Source organism: Oryctolagus cuniculus, chromosome 15 (assembly GCF_051225735.1).
Source record: "Oryctolagus cuniculus isolate XC-2025 breed Fujian yellow rabbit chromosome 15, ASM5122573v1, whole genome shotgun sequence".
Classification (NCBI taxonomy): domain Eukaryota; kingdom Metazoa; phylum Chordata; class Mammalia; order Lagomorpha; family Leporidae; genus Oryctolagus; species Oryctolagus cuniculus.
In genome coordinates, this window is record NC_142881.1 from 6530407 (window position 1) to 6551306 (window position 20900).

At 52.3% G+C, this 20900-nt stretch overlaps 1 protein-coding gene across 3 annotated transcripts in view; it reads right to left on the reverse strand.

Annotated features, from left to right (window-relative positions):
- The window catches only part of ZRANB1 (zinc finger RANBP2-type containing 1), a 111724-nt gene that overhangs the window by 55754 nt on the left and 35070 nt on the right, over positions 1–20900 (reverse strand). The window contains exon 1 of one of the 3 annotated variants that reach the window (XM_051833526.3): positions 6622–6988. The exons of 1 other annotated variant lie outside the window; for it this stretch is intronic. The gene's annotated coding sequence lies outside the window, so the exon portion shown is untranslated. Of the gene's footprint in view, positions 1–6621; positions 6989–20900 lie in introns of those variants that run through there. One more of the 3 variants, XM_089313840.1, reaches the window with a different exon arrangement.

Here is a 20900-nt window from a genome sequence, read left to right on the forward strand (position 1 = left end):
AAGACAATTTTTCATCCTCTGCAGAATACGGGCAATTTCTCTGTATCCAGGAAAGGCTGCCTTGCGATAATCAACTTAGAGTTGAGAGCAATTATACTGTCCGGGCTAAGAAATGTCAATGGATGGTGGTGAATGACTGGGTAGTCAGTTGCAGTAAAATTGGGCTGAAACCTGCCACAGTTAGATATGGCATACAATATCCCCTAAAGGTTCCTATGATGAAAGTTTGGTCCCCAGTGCGGTGATGCTGGGAGACAGTGGGGCCTTTAAAAGGTGGGACTTAGTGGGGGGTAATGAGATCACTAGGGGTGCTGCATCAGAAGGGATTAACACTGATCCTGAGGAGTCGGTGAAAAACAGCAAACTTGAACCACCACCACCACCGAATCTCTCTGCTGCCTGTCTGGCCATGTGATCTCTCCAGCAGGCATCTGTCATGTTCTCAACATAACAGAGCAGAAGCCAGCGCCATGCTCTTGAACCTCTAGAACTAAGACTTATACAAACCTCTTCTCTTTATACATAACCCAGCCTCGAGTATTTTATTTCAGCAATAGATAATTGAGTATTCTATTTCAGCAACAGACCAATACAGACCCCTACCTCATATCACATACAAAAGTTAACTCACAATGATCACAGACCTAAACTTAGGAGCTGAAATTATAAAAACGTTGGATGGAAACAGAAATCATCTTTGGATTAGACAGACACAAAGAACAAAACAAAAATGAGTTGGGGTGTGGGGAGCAACTCGGACTAGACTGTTACTGGAATTAAGACTTATTCTATGCATCTGCTCTCCCACAATATGGCGCTGAGAAGGGAGTAACAACTTCTATGCAGCTGCCTCTCACCAACTTGAGTGATGACCTGCAGGAGCTGATCCTGCTCCTGATTGGAGGAGAGCAGCGTACTCGGCGTGTGGGCAGCCGAGTTGGGATTGGTGGAAGAGGACTATAAAGGAGGAGAGAGACAACATGCACCAGGAACATCTAAGGGGAACATCTATCTGAAGGAACACCTGTGCAGCCCCCGAGAGAGCCGGCCGGCGGTGTGCCGCTCCCCTGCGGAAGTGGGGAATGTGGCAGGGGGAACCGCCCTTCCACGGAGGTGGAAGTGACGGTAGCCAACCCGGGAAGAACCAGCAGAAAACCCGGGGAGGGCCGAGCAGACAAAAGAACAGCGCAGGGTCCTGCGTTGTTCCTCCACGAAGACGGGGAGTGACATAATGATGCCGTGACTCGGATAGGAAACCTAGGCAGGGTTTAGTGTCGTTCCTCCGCGAAGAGGGGGAGCGACATTGGAGGACTGGCACTGTGGCACAGCAGCTTCAGCTGCTGCCTCAGAAGCCAGAGTCCCATATGGGTGCCAGTTCAAGTCCCAGCTGCTCCACTTCCAATCCAGCTCCTTGCTGATGTGCCTGGGAAAGCAGCAGCAGGACCCACGTGGGAGACCCAGAAGAAGCTCCTAGGTCCCATGTGGCCTAGCTCTAGCATTTACAGCCATTTGGAGAGAACCAGCAGATGGAGGAGCTCCCTCTCTCCCTCCAACTCTGCCTTTCAAATAAAATAAGTAACTCTTTAAATTAAAAAAAAAGTGATGAGAAATGGTACTGGGACAAATGTAAAATGGTGCAATCACTTTGGAAAAAAAGCCGGAAGTCTGTCAAAGATTAAACATAGTTACCATATGATCCAGCAAGTCCACACCCATGGAAAATGATACTCCTCACAAAAACCTTTGTATAAATGCTTATGACAGCACTTTTCCTAATAGTTAGAAAGTAGAAATAACCTAAATGTCCACAATTAATTAACAAAATGTGGCAAAGTACAATAGAACATTCTTCAGCCACAGAAAATAATGAAGCACTACACAGGCTACAAGTGAACCCTGAAAACATGCTAAATGAAAAGAAGCCAAATGGTCACATTAATATAAAAATCCAGAAAGACAAATCTCTAGAGACAGAAAGCAGGTTCATGGTTGCCAGGAGACGGGCAGAGGAATAACCACTAGTGAGTACGCGGCTTCTCTGTGAAATAACGAAAACGCTCTGGAATTATACACAAGGTCTTCAGAAAGTTCACAGAAAAACAGAACTGACAGACAGGTTTAACGGGACAGGCATTGTGGAGCAGCAGTTAAGCAGCCATCAAGTCCCAGCTCCTCCACTTCCAATTCAGTTTCCTGTTAATATGCGTGGGAGGCAACAAATGATGGCAAGTACCTGGGCCCCTGCCAACCATGTGGAAGACCCATGGAGTTCCTGACTTCCTGCTTCTGCCTGGCCCAGGCCTGGCTGCTCCAAGTATCTGGGGAGTGAACCAATGGATGGGAGCGCTCACTCAAGCCCACGCATGTGCACGCTGCCTCTCTCTACACAGATAGATTCACACGCATTTTTTTAAAGATTCATTTATTTATTTGAAAGGCAGAGTTACAGAGAAAGAGGGGGAGGGGGAGGGGGAGGGGGAGAGGTCTTCCATCTGTTGGTTCACTCCCCAGATGGCCGCAACAGCCAGAGCTGTGCAGATCTGAAGCCAGGAGCCAGGAGCTTCTTCCGGGTCTCCCACACAGGGGCTATAGCCCAAGGACTTGCTTTCCCAGGCCATAGCAGAGAGCTAGATCACAAGCGGAGCAGTCGGGACTCGAACAGGCGCCCATATGGGATGCCAGTACTGCAGGCAGTAGCTTTACCCACTACACCATAGAGCCAGCTCCTCAATATATTTTTTAATGTTTATTTATGTATTTGAAAGGCAGAGATGCAGAGTGTCAGGGAGAGACAGAAAAGGGTATCTTCCATCCACTGATTCACTCCCTAAATGGCTACAACAGCCCGGAGCCCCATCCTGGTCTCCCACATGGGTGGTAGGACCCGAGCACGTGTACCATCCTCTGCTGCCTTCCCAGACATATCAGCAGGAAGCTGGATGGAAAGCAGGGGAGCCAGGATCCCCTCATATAGTAGTGTTGCCTGCAAAATTCTGCGAATATGCCAAAAACCACTGAACTGTATACTTTTAAAGGGTGAATTTTTTGGAATAGGAAAAATACCTCAATGAAGATGCTTTTTAATTAAGTTTTTTTTTTAAAAAATGGGAAGATATGCAACTGAATCCACAAACACCTTATCCATTTAATCATTTTTATTTATATGAATTAACACCATTCACATAAAAATGATTTAACAAGGGATGAAAAATCAAAAATTACTATGATGGGGCTGGCACCGTGGCTTAGCAATTAAAGCCACTGCCTGCAGTGCCAGCATCCCATATGGGAACCGGATTGAGACCTGGCTGCTCCACTTCCACTGCAGCTCCCTGCTGTGGCCTGGGAAAGCAGCAGCAGATGGCCCAGGTCCTTGGGCCCCTGCACCCACATGGGAGACCTGTTAGAAGCTCCTAGCTCCTGGCTTTGGATGGCCCAGCTCTGGCCACTGTGGCTATTTGGGGAGTGAACCAGCGGATGGAAGACATCTCTCTCTATATATATGCTTCTCTGTAACTCTTTCAAATAAATAATACTTATTTATTTATTTATTTTTGACAGGCAGAGTGGACAGTGAGAGAGAGAGACAGAGAGAAAGGTCTTCCTTTACCATTGGTTCACCCTCCAATGGCTGCCGGCACACCGCGCTGATCCGAAGCCTGGAGCCAGGTGCTTCTCCTGGTCTCCTCCCCCCAAGCACTTGGGCCATCCTCCACTGCAATCCCGGACTACAGCAGAGAGCTGGATTGGAAGAGAGAAAACCGGGACAGAATCCGGTGCCCCAACCGGGACTAGAACCCGGTATCCCAGCGCCGCAGGCAAAAGATTAGCCTATTGAGCTGTGGCGCCGGCCTCAAATAAATAAATATTTTTTAAAAATTACTGTGTTGGCTGAGGAAGGGATACGGTAGACTGTGTTCTATATATCAGCTACAAAAAAAGGAGGTTCACGTTTATATTACCAAGAAATTTATTAAGCAGGAAAAACATTGTCAACTTCAGATCCAATTTATCAGATCTACTTCCACGTTAAAATTCAAACCGATGGCCCTTGTCAAAAACCACATCTTAACCCAAATACCACCCACCCAGAAAGCAAGGATGCTTACAGATTTTTTCTCAAAAGTGGTAAAATTCTAGTCTAATTCTATTAAAGTGACAAATACAAGTAGCCTAAGTAAAAATGTCGAATAGTTCTGAAATGTGTAACAGATTTGTCTTTGCTTTAGTTCTGCCGAAAAGGGCATATGAAGTCTTGAAAAAAAAAGTTTATATAAATACTTTCTAATAACCAATTTCAAGAAGAAAAATATTTTGATGGAATAGAGAAAAGAGAACAAGTGTCCCTGTAGATGCGATGGGTAAGGCAAGACGGTTTACTGCTCAGAAACTGCATCCCTGAAACAGCAGGCCTCCTACTCACACACAACAGAAACAGACACACCTGTTTTGCACATGCATCAGCAACCACCCAGGCACCACATAATTACACATATTATCCTCTGCATACAAAGATACTATGGACTAGCTTGCTGTGTTTCCAACATTGTTGCTAACAGGCAGCCGTGAATCACACACCCTCTAACTCATTTGCCTTATGATCAGTGCCACGAGCTCCAACATCCGAGGTTAAGAAAGCAAACCTGAGACTACAAATGATTTCCTCCTTCCTATGACACTAGAGGCTTCTACACACCAACAAGGAACAGGAGGCCATAAGGCCATCACTGTGGCCAAACTCCACCCAGGTAACTGCCTCCAGTCTCAAATCTGGAGTAAACCACAGAACTGTGGCTCTTCTGTTTAACAATGTGACATCATTATCAAAATGCTGAGCATTCCCTATAGGCAGAGAACTGTGCTAAGAGTAGTTAAGAGACACACAATTTCAAATATGGTCTCATTAGCTTTCAAAGTCTCAGAAACTCCAACACTAGAAGAGGACCAACTGCACATCCTACAACACCTCTCCTACTAGCAACGTTTCATCAGACCCTGTATCCACATTTTCCCGACCAAATATGGTCACCACATTTATAGGGTATACGGTTCAAACCCACCTCAGAGGTCGTAACCTATTCGGGAAGCAGAATGAAAAAAATACACTGAAATCAGGCTAGCATATACCAAGAAGAACAATCCCACAAGAGTAAGTAGATCTCTCCGGCTTCACAGAAGAGGCGGGGCTCACCTGGGCCCAGAGTAAACAGAGTATCCGCGAACACAAGCAGGCAGAATCTCCCCCAAAGAACCACACTAGGGCCAAGGCAGGGGCTTCAGAGGAGCCGCACACCAGCTGGCTCACGAAGGGAGCAGGAGCTACCACCGAAGAACGGATCGGAACCGGACTCTACAGAGAAGCCTGCACGCCACCCGGAGCCTGGACTTCACTGTGCAAGCCAGCGGGCCGAGTTTCGGCACGTCTTCACGCTGCCATGTGAGAAAGCTGGTGTTCATACATGCAAGACACTATCTACCCAAAGCGTAAGAGGCACACCAATGTTTCAAATAGAGCACCCATGCCTGGGGAAAGGGCAGACGCCGCCCACACACAGAGGAGGAGGGGAGGCGAAGGGGCGCACACACGGGCCAAAGGAGCCGAGTTCAGGACACCACAGCCAGCCACCTGCACATCTACCCTGATCGGAAAGGCAGAGTGTACGCACACGCTGCAGCTCTCACCGCATCAGGCACAGAAAGCAAGCTGCCTCGAACACCCCCGGCAGGGCCCTGCGTCCCCCACGCCGTCCACCCTGACTCCACTGGGTACCCCATGACCCCCCAGCGCCCGAGCCCGGATCGCGGCCACGAGTGGGTTCCTCCACCAACCCGGCACACGGCAGGAGTCAACAAACCGCTCACGACACTCGACAGCATCCTCCCGCCACCGGCACCTCCAGCAGCCCGTGACACCACGCTAGGAAATTTCCGTACCAGGCGGAAACCGCCCAAGCCAGAGCTCACGCACGCGGGGACAGGGCTCTCATCGCAACCACCACGGAGCGGGATCCAGGGACCCCCGCCGCCGGGGGCAGGGGCTTCCCCGAGGCTCGGCCAAGCCAACCTGCAATCCCGCCGGCAGCCCCGGGCACCCAGGTGCGCTCACCGCGGAGGACCCCCGGGGGCAGCAAGCGACAGCGTCGGCCCGGGGAGAGGAGCCCCTCGCGCACCGCAGCACCGCGGCCGGAGTGTCCGGACCCCAGCGAGCCTCCGCGATGACGGGCGCCCGCGGCGAGCGCCCCTCGCAGCCTTTTGTCTGAGAACGCCCCGAGTCGCCGGGCCGGGCCGGGCCGGGCCGGGCCGGGCAGGGAGACCCCGGCAGGCGGCGGCGGGGAGAGGAGCGGCCGAGCGGCCGACACCCAAGTTTGGAGCCCGGCACCAACTTGCGGCGAGGGGCCCAAGTCTCGGCGGCCTGCTGCGGGGCGGGCGCCAGACCCCGGGCGCCCCGGCGGGGTGAACAGGCTGCCGGACCCCAGCCCCCCGGGCCTGCTCCCGCAACCCGGCGCCCAAGATGGACGCGCGGCCGCGGCTGCCCCGAGCCCCGGCCTGGGCGCCTCCGGGAGCGAGGGGCCGGGCAGGCCGCGAGGGGCCTGCGGCGGGGCGCCTCCCGGGCTCGGTTACCTGGCGGCGGCGGCGGCTCCTCCAGCTCCTGCGCCTCCTCCCCGCGCGGCGCTCGGCGCCCGGCGGCGGCGGCGGCGGCGACTCCCCGCACGGCCCGCGGCGACGAGCCGAGCCCGGCCCCTCTCCGCCTCCCCTAGCGCCGCCGCCCGCCCCGCTGCGGCCGCCTCCGCCCGCCCGCCTCAGTCAGGACATGGTCTCCGCGGGCCGCGCGCGGCGCCCGGCTGCCGGCGGCGGGGGCGGAGGGCGGCGGGCAGGCGCGGAGGCGGGGGAGGGGGCGGCGGGGAACGGGCGGGAGTTTGGAAGGGGGAGGGCTGCCTCGGGCGCTGCGGACTCCTAATGGCGGCAGCTGGACCCGGAGCCAAATAAACCCCGCGGCGAGCAGCACAACGTCAAGGCCGGACCCCGCCGCTCGCCGCCCCGTCATTGGCCCCGAGGCCGCCAGCGGCGCAGCCAATGGGCGGCCTCCTCTTTCCGGGCGCAGGAGGCGGGTCGCGGCGGGCTGACGTCACCGACGCGCGGCCCCGATTGTGAGGCGGCGGCGCGCGCCTGGCGCGCGGGCTCGCGGGGACGCGCGGAGGGCGCCCCGGGGCGGGCACGAGGGCCGACGGCGGCCGGGAGGGCGTTCCGGGCGGGCGTGGCGCTGCGCGTCTGCGGCCGTCGGGGCCGCGGGCGGACGGGGCCGCGAGTCTCTCTCGTGGTCTCTGTTTAGCTGCTGTCGCTCTCTGCGGCGGCTTCAGGCCCGGGGTGAGGACGCAGGGGAGATAACGTGCCTGGTACCTGAGGGTGCTCATCGCCTCGTGGGCCCCTGTCCGGCTTGGGTCAGCCCGACTCTCTCAGGGTTGCAGAGGAGCCTGACCCGTCCTGGGCTGTGAGCTTCCCCCAGCGCCAGCTCTAGCCAGGAGAGAGGACGCGACGATGTGGCCGTAGGCAGACCCAGCGGCCGGCCGCCGAAGCACTAGCCGTGTGTGGGAAGATTCTCTAGCAGACAGCGGCTCCCCCCCGCCCTTGACCTTGCAGCCCTCGCCCTCCCTTGCGCTTGATGCATCTGGAAGGTGGAAATCTCCACCAGCCCCTGCGGCGCCCACCCGGGACGTGGGAGCCACAGTTTAACCCCGCGCGTAAGCGCGGCTAAGACATCCGCACTGGGGACCGCGTCCCAGCTGCACTCCCAAGTCCAGCTCCGGCCACTGAGCAGGAGGTGATGGCGCGAGTCCTGGTGCCCCGGCCACCCCGGGGAGACCCCGGCTCCAGCTGGCCCGCCCGGCCCCATCGTTGCAGGCACTGGGGGACTGGACCCGCAGGTGGGAGAGCTCTCTCTCTAACTCTTAGTGTTTGAAAAACTTGCGGTGAGATGCCACTTAGTGAACCCGCTCCCCGTGCTCAGGGCTTCTCTCCGAATGTGTGCGAAGCTTCGCTGTGACCAACAAAGGGCAATTCTCTGTGCAGATCCCCCTCCCCAGCGAAAACATGACCCACAGCCGCTGGCCTGAGACTCATGGCCGACTGCCCCTTCTCGGGCCCGGTCAGCTGCTCCAGGACCGGCCGGCAAGTTAGATTTAACTATCGTAGTCTTTTGCCCACAAAACGTCACACACATTCTAGAGCATATGATGAACACAATCGCAGGTCTAATCGTACACCGTTTGGGACAGACAATCGTTAGGTGCACACTTCAGTGGGAGACGTTTTCCTTAGGAGCTGCTGAGGCCTCCAGCTGTTCCTTTGTGAATGGAAGCTGAAGAGCTCAGCGGCAACCAACCAGGTGCACAGACCCAGGTGCCTTTGTTTACTCTGAACCGCACCAGAGACTGTTGGATGGAAGACCTCGCTCGCTCCCAAGTAAAAAACTTTGAAAATAATACTAATAAATAAAGCCTTCCAGTTTAAAAATAAAAGGCTTTATTAGCTCTTTACTTGATTTAGTCACTGCTTGATGAATATCTACCACACAGCCAGAAGCAAGTGAGACGCGTGACAGCAAAGCAGGTGAGACGGAAATAGCCGTGATTATCACACAGTGGAATGCTAAGTAGATGCAAGTGAGGATCACCGTGTCGTTGAGAGGAAGACGTTGAGAGGAAGACAGATCCCAAGTGACGCGGTGTTAAAGCAAGAAGGATGCTGCAGATCAGTCCAGTGAGCCTCAGCCTTGGCCAGTTCCTGCAAGTGTGGACGTCTGGGCCCCACCCCCAGGACCTGTTGCAACAGACACTGGGTGGGGAGAGGGAAGGCTGGACTTTAATGCTTGCAGCACACTCTCCAGGGACTATAATGTGCAGCTTTTTTTTTTTTTTTTTTTTTTTTTTTGACAGGCAGTGTGCTCAGTGAGAGAGAGAGAGAGAGAGAGAGAGAGAGAAAGGTCTTCCTTTTCCGTTGGTTTACGCCCCAATGGCCGCTGCGGCTGGTGACTGCGCTGATCCGAAGCCAGGAGCTAGGTGCTTCTCCTGGTCTCTCATGCAGGTGCAGGGCCCAAGGACCTGGGCCATCCTCCACTGCACTCCCAGGCCACAGCAGAGAGCTGGCCTGGAAGAGGAGCAACTGGGACAGAATCCGGCGCCCCAACCGGGACTAGAACCCCAGAGTGCCAGTGCCACAGGCAGAGGATTAGCCTAGTGAGCCGCGGCGCTGGCCTTTTTTTTAAAAACTTCTTTTTTTTTTTTAAGATGTATTTATTTACTTGAAAGGCAGAGTTACAGAGAGGCAGAGAGAGAGAGAAAGAGAGAGAGAGGAGAGATCTTCCATCTGCTATTTCACTCCCTAAATGGCTGCAACCACCAGATTGGGCCAATCAGGAGCCAGGAGCTTCTTCCAGGTCTCCCACATGGGTGCAGGGGCCCAAGGACTTGGACCATAATCTGCTGCTTTCCCAGGCACGTTATCAGGGAGCTGGATCAGAAGTGGAGCATCCGGGACTTGAACCAGCACCCACAGGGGATGCCGGCACTGCAGGCAGTGACTTCACCCGCTGTGCCACAATGCTACCCCCAGGGGTGAGAACTTCTGATACAGTCCCACCCCCAAAGCTTGCTGATGTAGAAAGGCCTAGAGGTGTGAAGTGACTTAATAAAGACAGAGCAACTGGGCCTGGAACTAGAGCTCTTGGTTTCCTGCTCGAATGTTCTTTTCCCTGACACCACATTTGAGAGAAAAAAGGTTAACAAATACAGCAGTTAAGGAACGGACGCCTGCTGCTTGGCACAGAGACTGAACTACCAGTCTACTCACATACATTTGGGTTCTGAGAAATATTTGCTGGTAAACATCTTCTGTATTTTTATTTGTTTTCTTAGGACCCCTAGCCAAAGGGTAGACAGTACAGTCAGTCTAGTTTTGCTGACACTTAGATTCTTCTGGCTTTCATGTCAGTGGTTTCTCACACCACCTGTAGAAGATTTAGCTCCAGTTTACATGGTCTGCCTACTGGGAAGGTCTTAATGCCAGATAATGGGTCTGTACCGAGTTGAATTAATAGCCGAGAGCCAGAAAAGGGTGAGGTGTCAGTACTACACCTTTGCCTGCAATGCCTGTGGGACCAACAAGGATGAAGCTAAAAGTTAGGACGGAGAAACCAACGTATAGACGCTAAACATACAGGAGCTAAAACCCAAAGGAAGCTGTGGAAATGAGAAGGAGGGGGCACGATTGGAGGAGGACCACGGTAGAATCTCAGGGTTTGCCAGTGACAGGATCCAGGACAGAAGGAAGAATCAAAGGGTAGGAACTCTGGTGGCAAGATCAACCATGGGACACACCAAAGAGTCTCTAGTGGAGAGGCCGGGCACATGGAGCTCCTGGGCTCAGGGAAATGTGGCTAACGCAGGTCAGCCATGGAAGCCCCCAGAGTGGGGGTGGGGGGGTGGGGGGATGTTCAGAAAGATAGGAGATGAGAAAGGTGGCTCTATGTCCTGGACACTTGACCTCAAGGTCGTGGCCATCAACAGTCCCAGCCTTTGCAGACTTGGAGAACAGTCAGAATGCAGGAAAGGTCACTGGATCGACAAACGAGAGACTCAGTGACCTTCTGGACAATAGTTCTGCATGGCTGGGGAGGAGAGAAGCCAGATTTCCAAAGTGGAAGTCATGCGTGGGCTTTGGAGCATTGACAGCCAGTCCAAGGGGACTGACAGCGAAAGGGGGGCAGGAAATACAAGAATAGACCCACACACGAGGGGGAAAGATGGAAAGGCTTTGCATTGTTTTTTAGGTTTTTATGAGAATGGGCACATCTGAACCCTTCTCTGTAAACAGGAGAGAAAGAGCAGGGGTGGGGGATGGGCTGGTGAAATGCTTGCAGTCCAGGAGGGAGGCAACACTCAGAGCGCAATCCTCGGTGTGGGCAGGCAAGGGAGACCTGTCTCAAAGCAGGTGCATGGAGAGATCCTGGCAGGTGAGGCGGAGGGGATGGAGCGGGCTTCACACCCTTTTCCTCCTTGGGGATGCACGTGCAAGGTGCCCTGCCAACGGCTGCATGGGCAGCCAGAGGAGAAAAGCCAAAAGAGCAGGCAAAGGAACAGCAGTAAGGAGCCACTTCCTCCTGCAGGGTGTGGAGGCCCAGAACCTGGTCCACAGTGGGGAGGTCAGCCCACAGGGGCTCCCTGCACCCGGACACTTCCCCATCAGGAGAGTGAAGGGATCTTTCAAACGGAGTGGCAAACAGGCCCAGCTGGCTTAGGCAGAATCTGTGCTTCTAGAAGGGATAGTTACAAAATGAGTTTCCCTCAAGAGAAATTCAACAGATGTTCGATTGTTGCAAGGACAAATTCTCAGACGTCTTGCACAAAACGTCAGTCACATGAGAGTACTTCAGGAGTTTACGGATAGATGAGTGTTGTGGTGCAGCAGGTTAAGCCGACGCTTGCAACACCAGCGTCCCATACTGGGGCACTGGCTCAAGTTCCAGCTACTCTGCTTCCAATCAGCTTCCTGATGAGGCACGTGGGAAGTCAGTGAAAGATGGCCCAAGTACTTGTGCCACTGCCCCAATGTGGGAAACCCAGATGGAGCTCCTTTCTCCCGGGCTCAGCTTGGCCCAGCCTTAGCTATTGCAGTCATTTGGGGGAGTGAACCAGCAGATGAAAGATCTCTCTGTCTCTCCTTTTCTCTGTAACTCTGCCTTTCAAATAAATAAAGAAATCTTTAAACATTATTTAATTGGTTGAAATGTATGTTATGGATACTATGCTATGCAAGGATTTCTTTTTTTTTTTTTTTTTTGCACCAACATAAACTTATCAAATCAGATCAGGCGGTGGGCACAGCAGTTAAGCCACAGCTTGGGACACCCCTATCCCATATCATTATACCATGTTCCAGGTTCAAGTTCCAACTCTGCTCTGCATTCCAGCTTCCCGCTAATGCACATCCCGGGAGGCAGCAGGCAAAGGCGTAAGCACCTGGGTCCTGCCACCCTGTGGGATTCTTGGATTGAGTTCTGCGTTCCTAACTTCAGCCTGACCCAGCCTGGGCTGTTGCAGGCTCTTGAGATGTCTGTCTCTCTCTCTCTCTCTCTCTCTTACTTTTCCACTATTTTTTCTGTTCCACTTTCCATGAAATTGTTGAAGTACCCTTATAAAATACAAAATATCTCCACTGGCCAGCACGTGGCTCAATAGGCTAATCCTCCGCCTGCGGCGCCAGCACACCGGGTTCTAGTCCCCGTCAGGTCGCTGGGCGCCAGATTCTGTCCCGGTTGCCCCTCTTCCAGTCCAGCTCTCTGCTGTGGCCCGGGAGTGCAGTGGAGGATGGCCCAAGTGCTTGGGCCCTGCACCCCATGGGAGACCAGGAGAAGCACCTGGCTCCTGCTTTCGGAAAAGTGCGGTACGCCGGCCGCAGTGTGCCAACTGCAGCGGCCATTGGAGGGTGAACCAACAGAAAAGAAAGACCTTTCTCTCCATCTCTCTCTCTCTCACTGTCCACTCTGCCTGTCAAAAAAAAAAAATCTCCACTTACTTTGTCCAGTATACCTGGTTCCTCGGTGGGGGAAAGACTCTTCCAATAGCAAATACAAATATAATGCTGCCTGACCCATCCCATCCAACAAAGGGTGCTGTTGAGTGGAACAACAAACCACCCAGTGGCCCCTCAGCACCTGTCACAGACCTGCCTGTAAATAAACACCCCTTATGAAGAGCACAGTACACCTGGGGAGCATCACACAAAATAGGGCTCATTTGGCTTTTCCAGGGCTAGGAGTGTTGTCATCTCAAGAGGCAGGAATTGGGGGCCAGCGCTGTGGCGTAGCAGGTAAAGCCACTGCCTGTAGTGCCGGCATCCCATATGGGCGCTGGCTCCAGTCCCGGCTGCTCCATTTCTGGTCCAGCTCTCTGCTATGCGCCTGGGAAAGCAGCTCCCACGTGGGAGACCCCAAAGAAGCTCCTGGCTCCTGGCTTCGTATTGGTGCAGCTCTAGCTGTTGCAGCCAATTGGGGAGTGAACCAGCGGATGGAGACCTCTCTCTCTCTCTCTTTCTCTGCCTCGCCTTCTCTCTATAACTCTTTCAAATAAATAAATAAATCTTAAAAAAAAAAAAGAAAAGAAAACATTTCCTTAAAAAAAAAAAAAAGAAGCAGGAACTGATGTTCTCTGAGACAAAGTCACCCTGTGCCTAAGAGTTTCCTCCATCTTCATCCGGGGCTCCCTGTACACCACACTCACCTGATTATGAAAAAATCATTGACCTTTCAGTGAGTCTTTTTTTTTTAGATTTATATATTTATTTAATTGAAAGGCAGAGGCAGAGGGAGAGAAAGAGATCTTGTATCTGCTGGTCCATTCCCCAAATGCCCACAACAACCAGGGCTGGGCCAAGTTGAAGCCAGGAGCCAGGAATGTCATCAGGTTCTCCTACACGGTGGCAGGGACTCGAGTACACGGGCCATCCTCTGCTGCTTCCCAGGCGCGTTAGCAGGGAGCTGGATAAGAAGCGCAGAGCCGGCACCCACCCAGTGCTCTGACTTGGACGCCGGCATCCCCAGCAGTGGCTTCACCTGCTGCACCACAGCACCCCTCTTTCGGTGAGTCTTTTTAGGAAGTCCAGACACATCAAGGATCTGAAGCTTCGCTTCTGTTGTTACCTGCACTTAGGAAAGTTTGGCAACACAGTGAGTGGAAAGAATGTGGACTTTGGAGTCAAACAGTCCCAAGTTCAAGTTGCGCTCTGCCGCAGAGCTCTCCTGAGTCCCAGTTTCCTTCTCCACAAACGGCAGGAAAATGTTTCCTTTCGGTTACAGCGGATTCAATGGGGCAAGAGGTGATAAAGCCTGGGCGCGCTCGTGAGGCCTGGATAGATTCGGGTGTCCTTTTCTCTAGGTGACATTGACCGAGGAAGGACTGCAGGTCAGGCACTGTGCTGAGCAGACAATGCAGACAAAGCAGGCTGCCTCTGCCCCAAGGGGTTCATAGTCCGGGGTCCCCCTACCACCTGGGAGGCCCTGAACCCAGACGGGAATAAAACGGTCTATTCCACCAACCTTTAACTGAAATGGTGCATTTACACCGATTATCAGTGTAGTCAGCCAAACCACAGTATTAACAACCTGTGACTCCCGCACCAATAGAAATCATAAATTTTGTGGATAACACTATGGTTGTAGAGGTCTCAAATATAGTCAGTGCTCATCACCGTTGCCAAATCATGGTGACTATTAGACCCACCACTGGCTGTTATTATTTAATGTGTTATTAAAGAAGTACTTAAATGGATAGTACTTTTTTTTAACATATTGGTAACTTTGCAGGTACTTCAAAAAATTCATGGAAAATTGAATTAAAAGACAAGTTTATGTTGGTGAGAAAATTTTGAAATCCATACACAGAAGGAAGTTCCCAAAAGTTCATGGGGTAGGCATTTGGCCTAGCAGCTACACCAGCAGGTGGGACACCGACAACCTACATAAGAGTGCCAAGAACTCCATTCAGGTCTCCCACATGGGTGGCAGGGACCCACACACTGGGGCGCAGAAGGAACCCTGTATCCATTAGCCACCCTGTCCCCAGGCCTGAGCCACCACTGATCTGCTTCCCGTGGCTGTGGGCAGACCTGGTCTGGACATTCCGTGTGAGTAGAACCACATCCTGCGTGGTCTTTCCTGCTGACCCCGTTCCATCTGCAGCATGTTTCCAGGTGCATCCACATGGTGGCGCGTGTTTGACCCTCACTATTCCCTAGGCTGGTGTTTCCAGGTGCACCCACTCTTCCCTAGGCCAGGTAAGATCCTATTTCAGTGGACAGCATTGGGCCTATGACTGGGACACCTGCATCCCATCTCGGAGTGCCTGGGTTCAGGTCCCAGCCCTACTCACTCCGAATTCCAGCTCTTTGCTAATGTGCACCCCAGGAGGCAACAGGTGGTGGCTCCAGCGGTTAAATCCCTGCCACCCACCTGGGAGACCTGGGTTGAGTTCCTGGCTCCTGTCTTTGGCCTGACCCAGCCCTGGCTGTTGCGGGCATTTGGGAAGTAAACCAAGATCTTTCTCTTTCTTTGTCACTCTGCTTCTCAAAAATATGAACATAAACAAACATCAAAATAAATAAAGTTCATGGAAAATGTGTATTATGAAAAATCTAGGCCGGCGCCGCGGCTCACTAGGCTAATTCTCCACCTTGCAGCGCTAGCACACTGGGTTCTAGTCCCGGTCGGGGTGCCGGATTCTGTCCTGGTTGCCCCTCTTCCAGGCCAGCTCTCTGCTGTGGCCAGGGAGTGCAGTGGAGGATGGCCCAAGTGCTTGGGCCCTGCACCCCATGGGAGACCAGGAGAAGCATCTGGCTCCTGCCTTCGGATCAGCACAGTGTACCGGCCGCAGCGCGCCGGCCGCGGCGGCCATTGGAGGGTGAACCAACGGCAAAAGGAAGACCTTTCTCTCTGTCTCTCTCTCTCACTGTCCACTCTGCCTGTCAAAAAAAAAAAAAAATCTATGCACGGATTTCAAAAACTTTTGCACCAAAATAAATCTCTCGTTCCATTTTCCCATGAACTTTTTGAAGCAAATGCATAGATTCCAATTTAACTAATTTCCTTGAAACTTCATTTATTTTATGCACTTAAGCAATTATTCTGAACTGGCTGTGTCACATTAAAAGTTTTCAAACTCTAGTCCCTTCTGAGGGAGGTTGATCTCTATTCGTTTTTCTGGACAGAGAGGCAGACTCTATCAAGCACTAAGACTGCTAACGTTCCAGCATAGGGCATGAGGTAGCCACGCAATCCCCCTGGAAGTGGGAAGTTGTAGGAAGCCAGAAAGAAGAGAAAGCAGCCGGAGACGCATGGGAAGGGTGAGCACTGGGCTAAGACGGCGTCACCAAAGGTGGAAGCAGAACTGGCGACCCCACCCTCCAGTATGTGCTAGGTCTAACCACTGAGCAACCCCAGCTGAACAACCTCAAAGGGCACTCTGCCCCACTGCTTTTATTTTTTTTTTTTAAGATTTATTTATTTATTTGAAAGGCAGAGTTACAGAGAGGCAGAGGCAGAGAGAGAGAGAGAGAGAGAGAGAGGTCTTCCATCCACTGGTTCACTCCCCAAATGGCCTCAATGGCCAGAGCTGGACTGATCTGAAGCCAGGAGCCAGGAGCTTCTTCCAAGTCTCCCATGTGGGTGCAGAGGCCCAAAGACTTGGGCCATCCTCCACTGCCTTCCCAGGCCACAACAGAGAGCTGGATCGGAAGAGGAGCAGCCAGGACTCCAACTGGTGCACATATGGGATGCTGGCACTATAGGGAGCAGCTTTACCCGCTACACCACAGCGCCGGCCCCGACCCTATTGCTTTCATAAACAAACCTCGACCAGGTTTGGTGCTGAGAAGATGACGTCTATATCATTCCCAACACACACAGACACCACACACACACAGACACCACACACACACAGACATCACACACACAGACATCCCACACACACACAGACACCACACACACAGACACCACACACACAGACACCACACACACACAGACACCACACATACACAGACACCACACACACAGACACCACACACACACAGACACCACACACACACACAGACACCACATCACACACAAACATCCCACACACACACAGACACCACATCACACACAGACATCCCACACACACACAGACACCACACACACAGACATCACACACACACGGACACCACACACACAGACACCACACACACAGACACCACACACACACAGAACACCATACACACACAGACACCACACACACAGACATCACACACACACGGACACCACACACATACAGATACCACACACACACACAGACACCACACACAGGGACACCACACACACAGACACCACACACATACAGACACCACACACACACAGACATACCCACACACAGACACCACACATACACATACCACACACATACAGACACCACACATACACATACCACACACATACAGACACCACACACACACAGACACCACACACACACAGACATCACACACACAGACATCCCACACACACACAGACACCACACACACACAGACACCACACACACAGACATACCACACACACACAGACACCACACACACAGACACCACACACACAGACATCCCACACACACACAGACACCACACACACACAGACACCACACACACACAGACATCACACACACAGACATCCCACACACACACAGACACCACACACACACAGACACCACACACATCCACACGAACATCCACACACACACAGACACCACACACACAGACACCACACACACACAGACATACCACACACACACAGACACCACACACACAGACACCACACACACAGACATCCCACACACACACAGACACCACACACACACAGACACCACACACACAGACATACCACACACACACAGACACCACACACATCCACACGAACATCCACACACACACAGACACCACACACACAGACACCACACACACACAGACATACCACACACACACAGACACCACACACACAGACACCACACACACACTCACATAAACATCACACACCACACACACATACACATACCATCACACTACTCATACACATACCCACATAAACACGTATATACATAATACAACGCACGTCCACATATATACCAGACACACCACACGTACCACACACACTCCACATATACCACACATACCACACAACCTCATAAACATGCACAAACCACACGCACACCACATACATACCATACACACAACACACACAACCAATTAAAACTACATATACTGTACACATCACACATACACACACCATACACAGACACCACACACACTATATACACACATATACAGTATACATGTATCACACAGACTCAACACACATATCACACATACATTTACATACAACACATAAACAACACACATGTATGCCCACACAAACAACACACATGTATGCCCACACACATCTAGACATACCACACACACATACACACATATCACACACACACCATACTCATGCACACACATAATACACATGGATCCCATTCACATACACACACACACACACACCCGTTCTCTCTTTCATGCAGGGAGAAAACACGCTGCCCCAGACTCCAATACTTCATCACATCTTATGATGTAATCCTTACAGAAATGAAAATATTCTGCCGCTTGCCAAACACGAAAATGACAAATGAGCTAAAAGTCATTTCAAAGCACTAAAGTTAGGAATGCCTCAATATTTTTCATTCCTTTCCTTCTAGTCATTCCAGAGACCACATAATCTAAAAATATTTCAAAATATTTGAAAGTATTCATGATGTCATTCAAGTCTATCTTAAATTAACCAAAGTGATTCATGCAAATGATTTCCTTTGCTTCAAAAACAGGCTGCAAAAGTGGGCAGCTGGCCTAGCGCTGTAAGACGCTGTTGGGCCACCCGCACTCCGTATCAGTGTGCCTGGGTTCAAGTCCCAGCTCCGCTCCTGGTTCCAGTGCTCACTGTGGGAGGCAGCAGTGGTGGCTCAGCTAACTGGGTCCCTGCCAGATGAGACCCAGATGGAGCTCCTGACTTTGCCCAGCCTACCACCAGATGCTGCAGGCATCTGGAGAGGGAACCAGCAGTTGGGAAACATCTGTCTGTCTCTGACTCTCAAATAAAATATATAAATAGATTTTTAAAAAAAGTAAAGAAATGACAACCTCCAAGTTCAAACCATAGAGCAAAGTGAATGCCTTGCAAGGCAGCTGAGGTGGGACAATGGCAGAAAAACAGAACAAGGGATAGTTTTTGAAATTTGTCCAGGGTGTGGTGGTCTTCAGAGGGTGCATGGATGCCTTGAAATCGTATGAGAACATCCTCTGGATGCTTCCACTCTCACAATGCATTTATGCCCTAAGATTTGTTAAGAACCACTGGCTTGGGGCTGGCGCTGTGGTGCAACAGGTTAAACCCCCAGCCTGCAGCGCTGGCGTCCCATATGGGCGCTGGCTCGAGTCCCAGCTGCTCCACTTCCAATCCATCTCTGCTATGGCCTAGGAAAGCAGCAGATGAAAGTCCAAGTCCTTGAGCCCCTGTACCCATGTGGGAGACCCAGGGAAAAAGGCTCCTGGTTCCTGGTTTCGGGTTGGCCCAGCTCCAGCCATTGCGGCCATCTGGGGAGTGAACCAGCAGATGGAAGAACTTTCTCCCTCTCTCTCTTAAAAAAAAAAAAGTGTGGTAAAGGAACTGGTGCTGTGGTGCAGTGGGTTAAGCCGCCAGCCGCCACCTGCAGTGCCAGCATCCCATAAGGCCACCGTTTCAAATCCCAGCTGCTCCAACTTCCAATCCAGCTCCCTGCTAATGCACCTGGGAAAGCAGCAGAAGATGGTTCAAGTGCTAGGGCCCCCTGCACTCATGTGGGAGACCCAGATGAAGTTCCAGGCTGCTGGCTTCAGCCTGGACCACTGAGGCCATTTGGGGGAGTGAACCAGCTGATGAAAGATCTCTATCTGTAACTATTTTTTCAAATAAATCTTTTTTTAAAGTTGTGGCAAATCCTATAAACTATGACTTTGTGGTAAATTCTATTTGTGAAAATTATTTATTGATAAAGCCAACTTTAAAAGTAGAGAAGGCAATGATATTCACTGTTAACCCACAAATCACTTATAAAAACTTAAGTTAGTTCTATGTCTTGTGGGTCCCAGCCAGGCAGATGGGAACATCTGGGGGGAGGGGGCCACTGGGTTAGGACCTGTGGGGTCTGTACTCTCGTCCTTGAGATCAAGTCCTGTAACTTGTCTGTCCCTTGACCTTCCCTTCAGTCTTGGAGATCACATCAACCTGACAACAACCTTGCTTTGGGAGCCTGGTGCAGTCGGCACAGAGAATGCAAGGTGGCTGGAACCGGGTGTGGAAGCCAGAGGGCTGGGCTTAGCCGGAGCTCACGCTCCCAGCAGGGTCGGTCAAGGAAAGGAAGACGCTGGCAGGATCAAGGCCGCTCACCCCCACCTTCACCTGACCACTGCGTGTGAGTCTGGGTGCCCCAGCGAGGTGTGAGCGGAGTGGGGAGGGCTTCCCCGAGAAACCCGGTGCACGGCCTCTCTTCCGTTCTTGTGAAAAGTGTAAACACACAACTGAAGTTGAGCAAAACAGGCAGCAGGGGAATCTCCATTTCCCCCAGGGCATTGCTTTAAATCCTATTCATGACCAAATATTTTCTGAAAACAAGCCATGGGCACAGTAACCGCTGCCCCCAGCCCCCATCGTGTAAGGCTGCCAGTAGAGGGTGTGCATTACCGGTCGGGGTCCCAGGTTCAAAGAGCCGGCACGCTCCAGTGGGACCGTGGAGATTCCTTACAAAGGTGGTGGGTATGATGGAAGACAACACACCGCAATGGTGACAGAGCCCTGAGCTGGCAGTCTGGGAAGCCGTGACCAAATCCTGTAGAGTGTGGTTGCTGGCAGGCAGGGCCGCCTGGCTGAGGCACGGCCTTCCCAGAGAGAGGCCACCAGGGCCACCAGGAGGGAGCCAGCCAGAGCAAACATTCTGACTTCCCTCCCCTCCCCGCCAGTCTCGGCCGGGGCCTCCCATTGGCCACACCAAACTGGTGACCAGAGGGCTCAGGGACTGGTGACCTGCAGTCTTTGCAGGTCAGTGGGTCCCAAGGAGCACAGAAGAGGAGACAGCGGATGTGGAGGGACACGGGAGGCTCTGCAGCCCTCAGAAACTAGTGCAGAACAAATGCAGAGGCATGCATGTCTCCAGGGCCTCACGTGGAGGACACAGCTGCTGTCATGATGAGTCCCTTCTCCTCAGCAAAGGGTCTTCCACCAAACTCAATGTATCTGGGGGCTGGCACTGCGGCGCGGCAGGCTA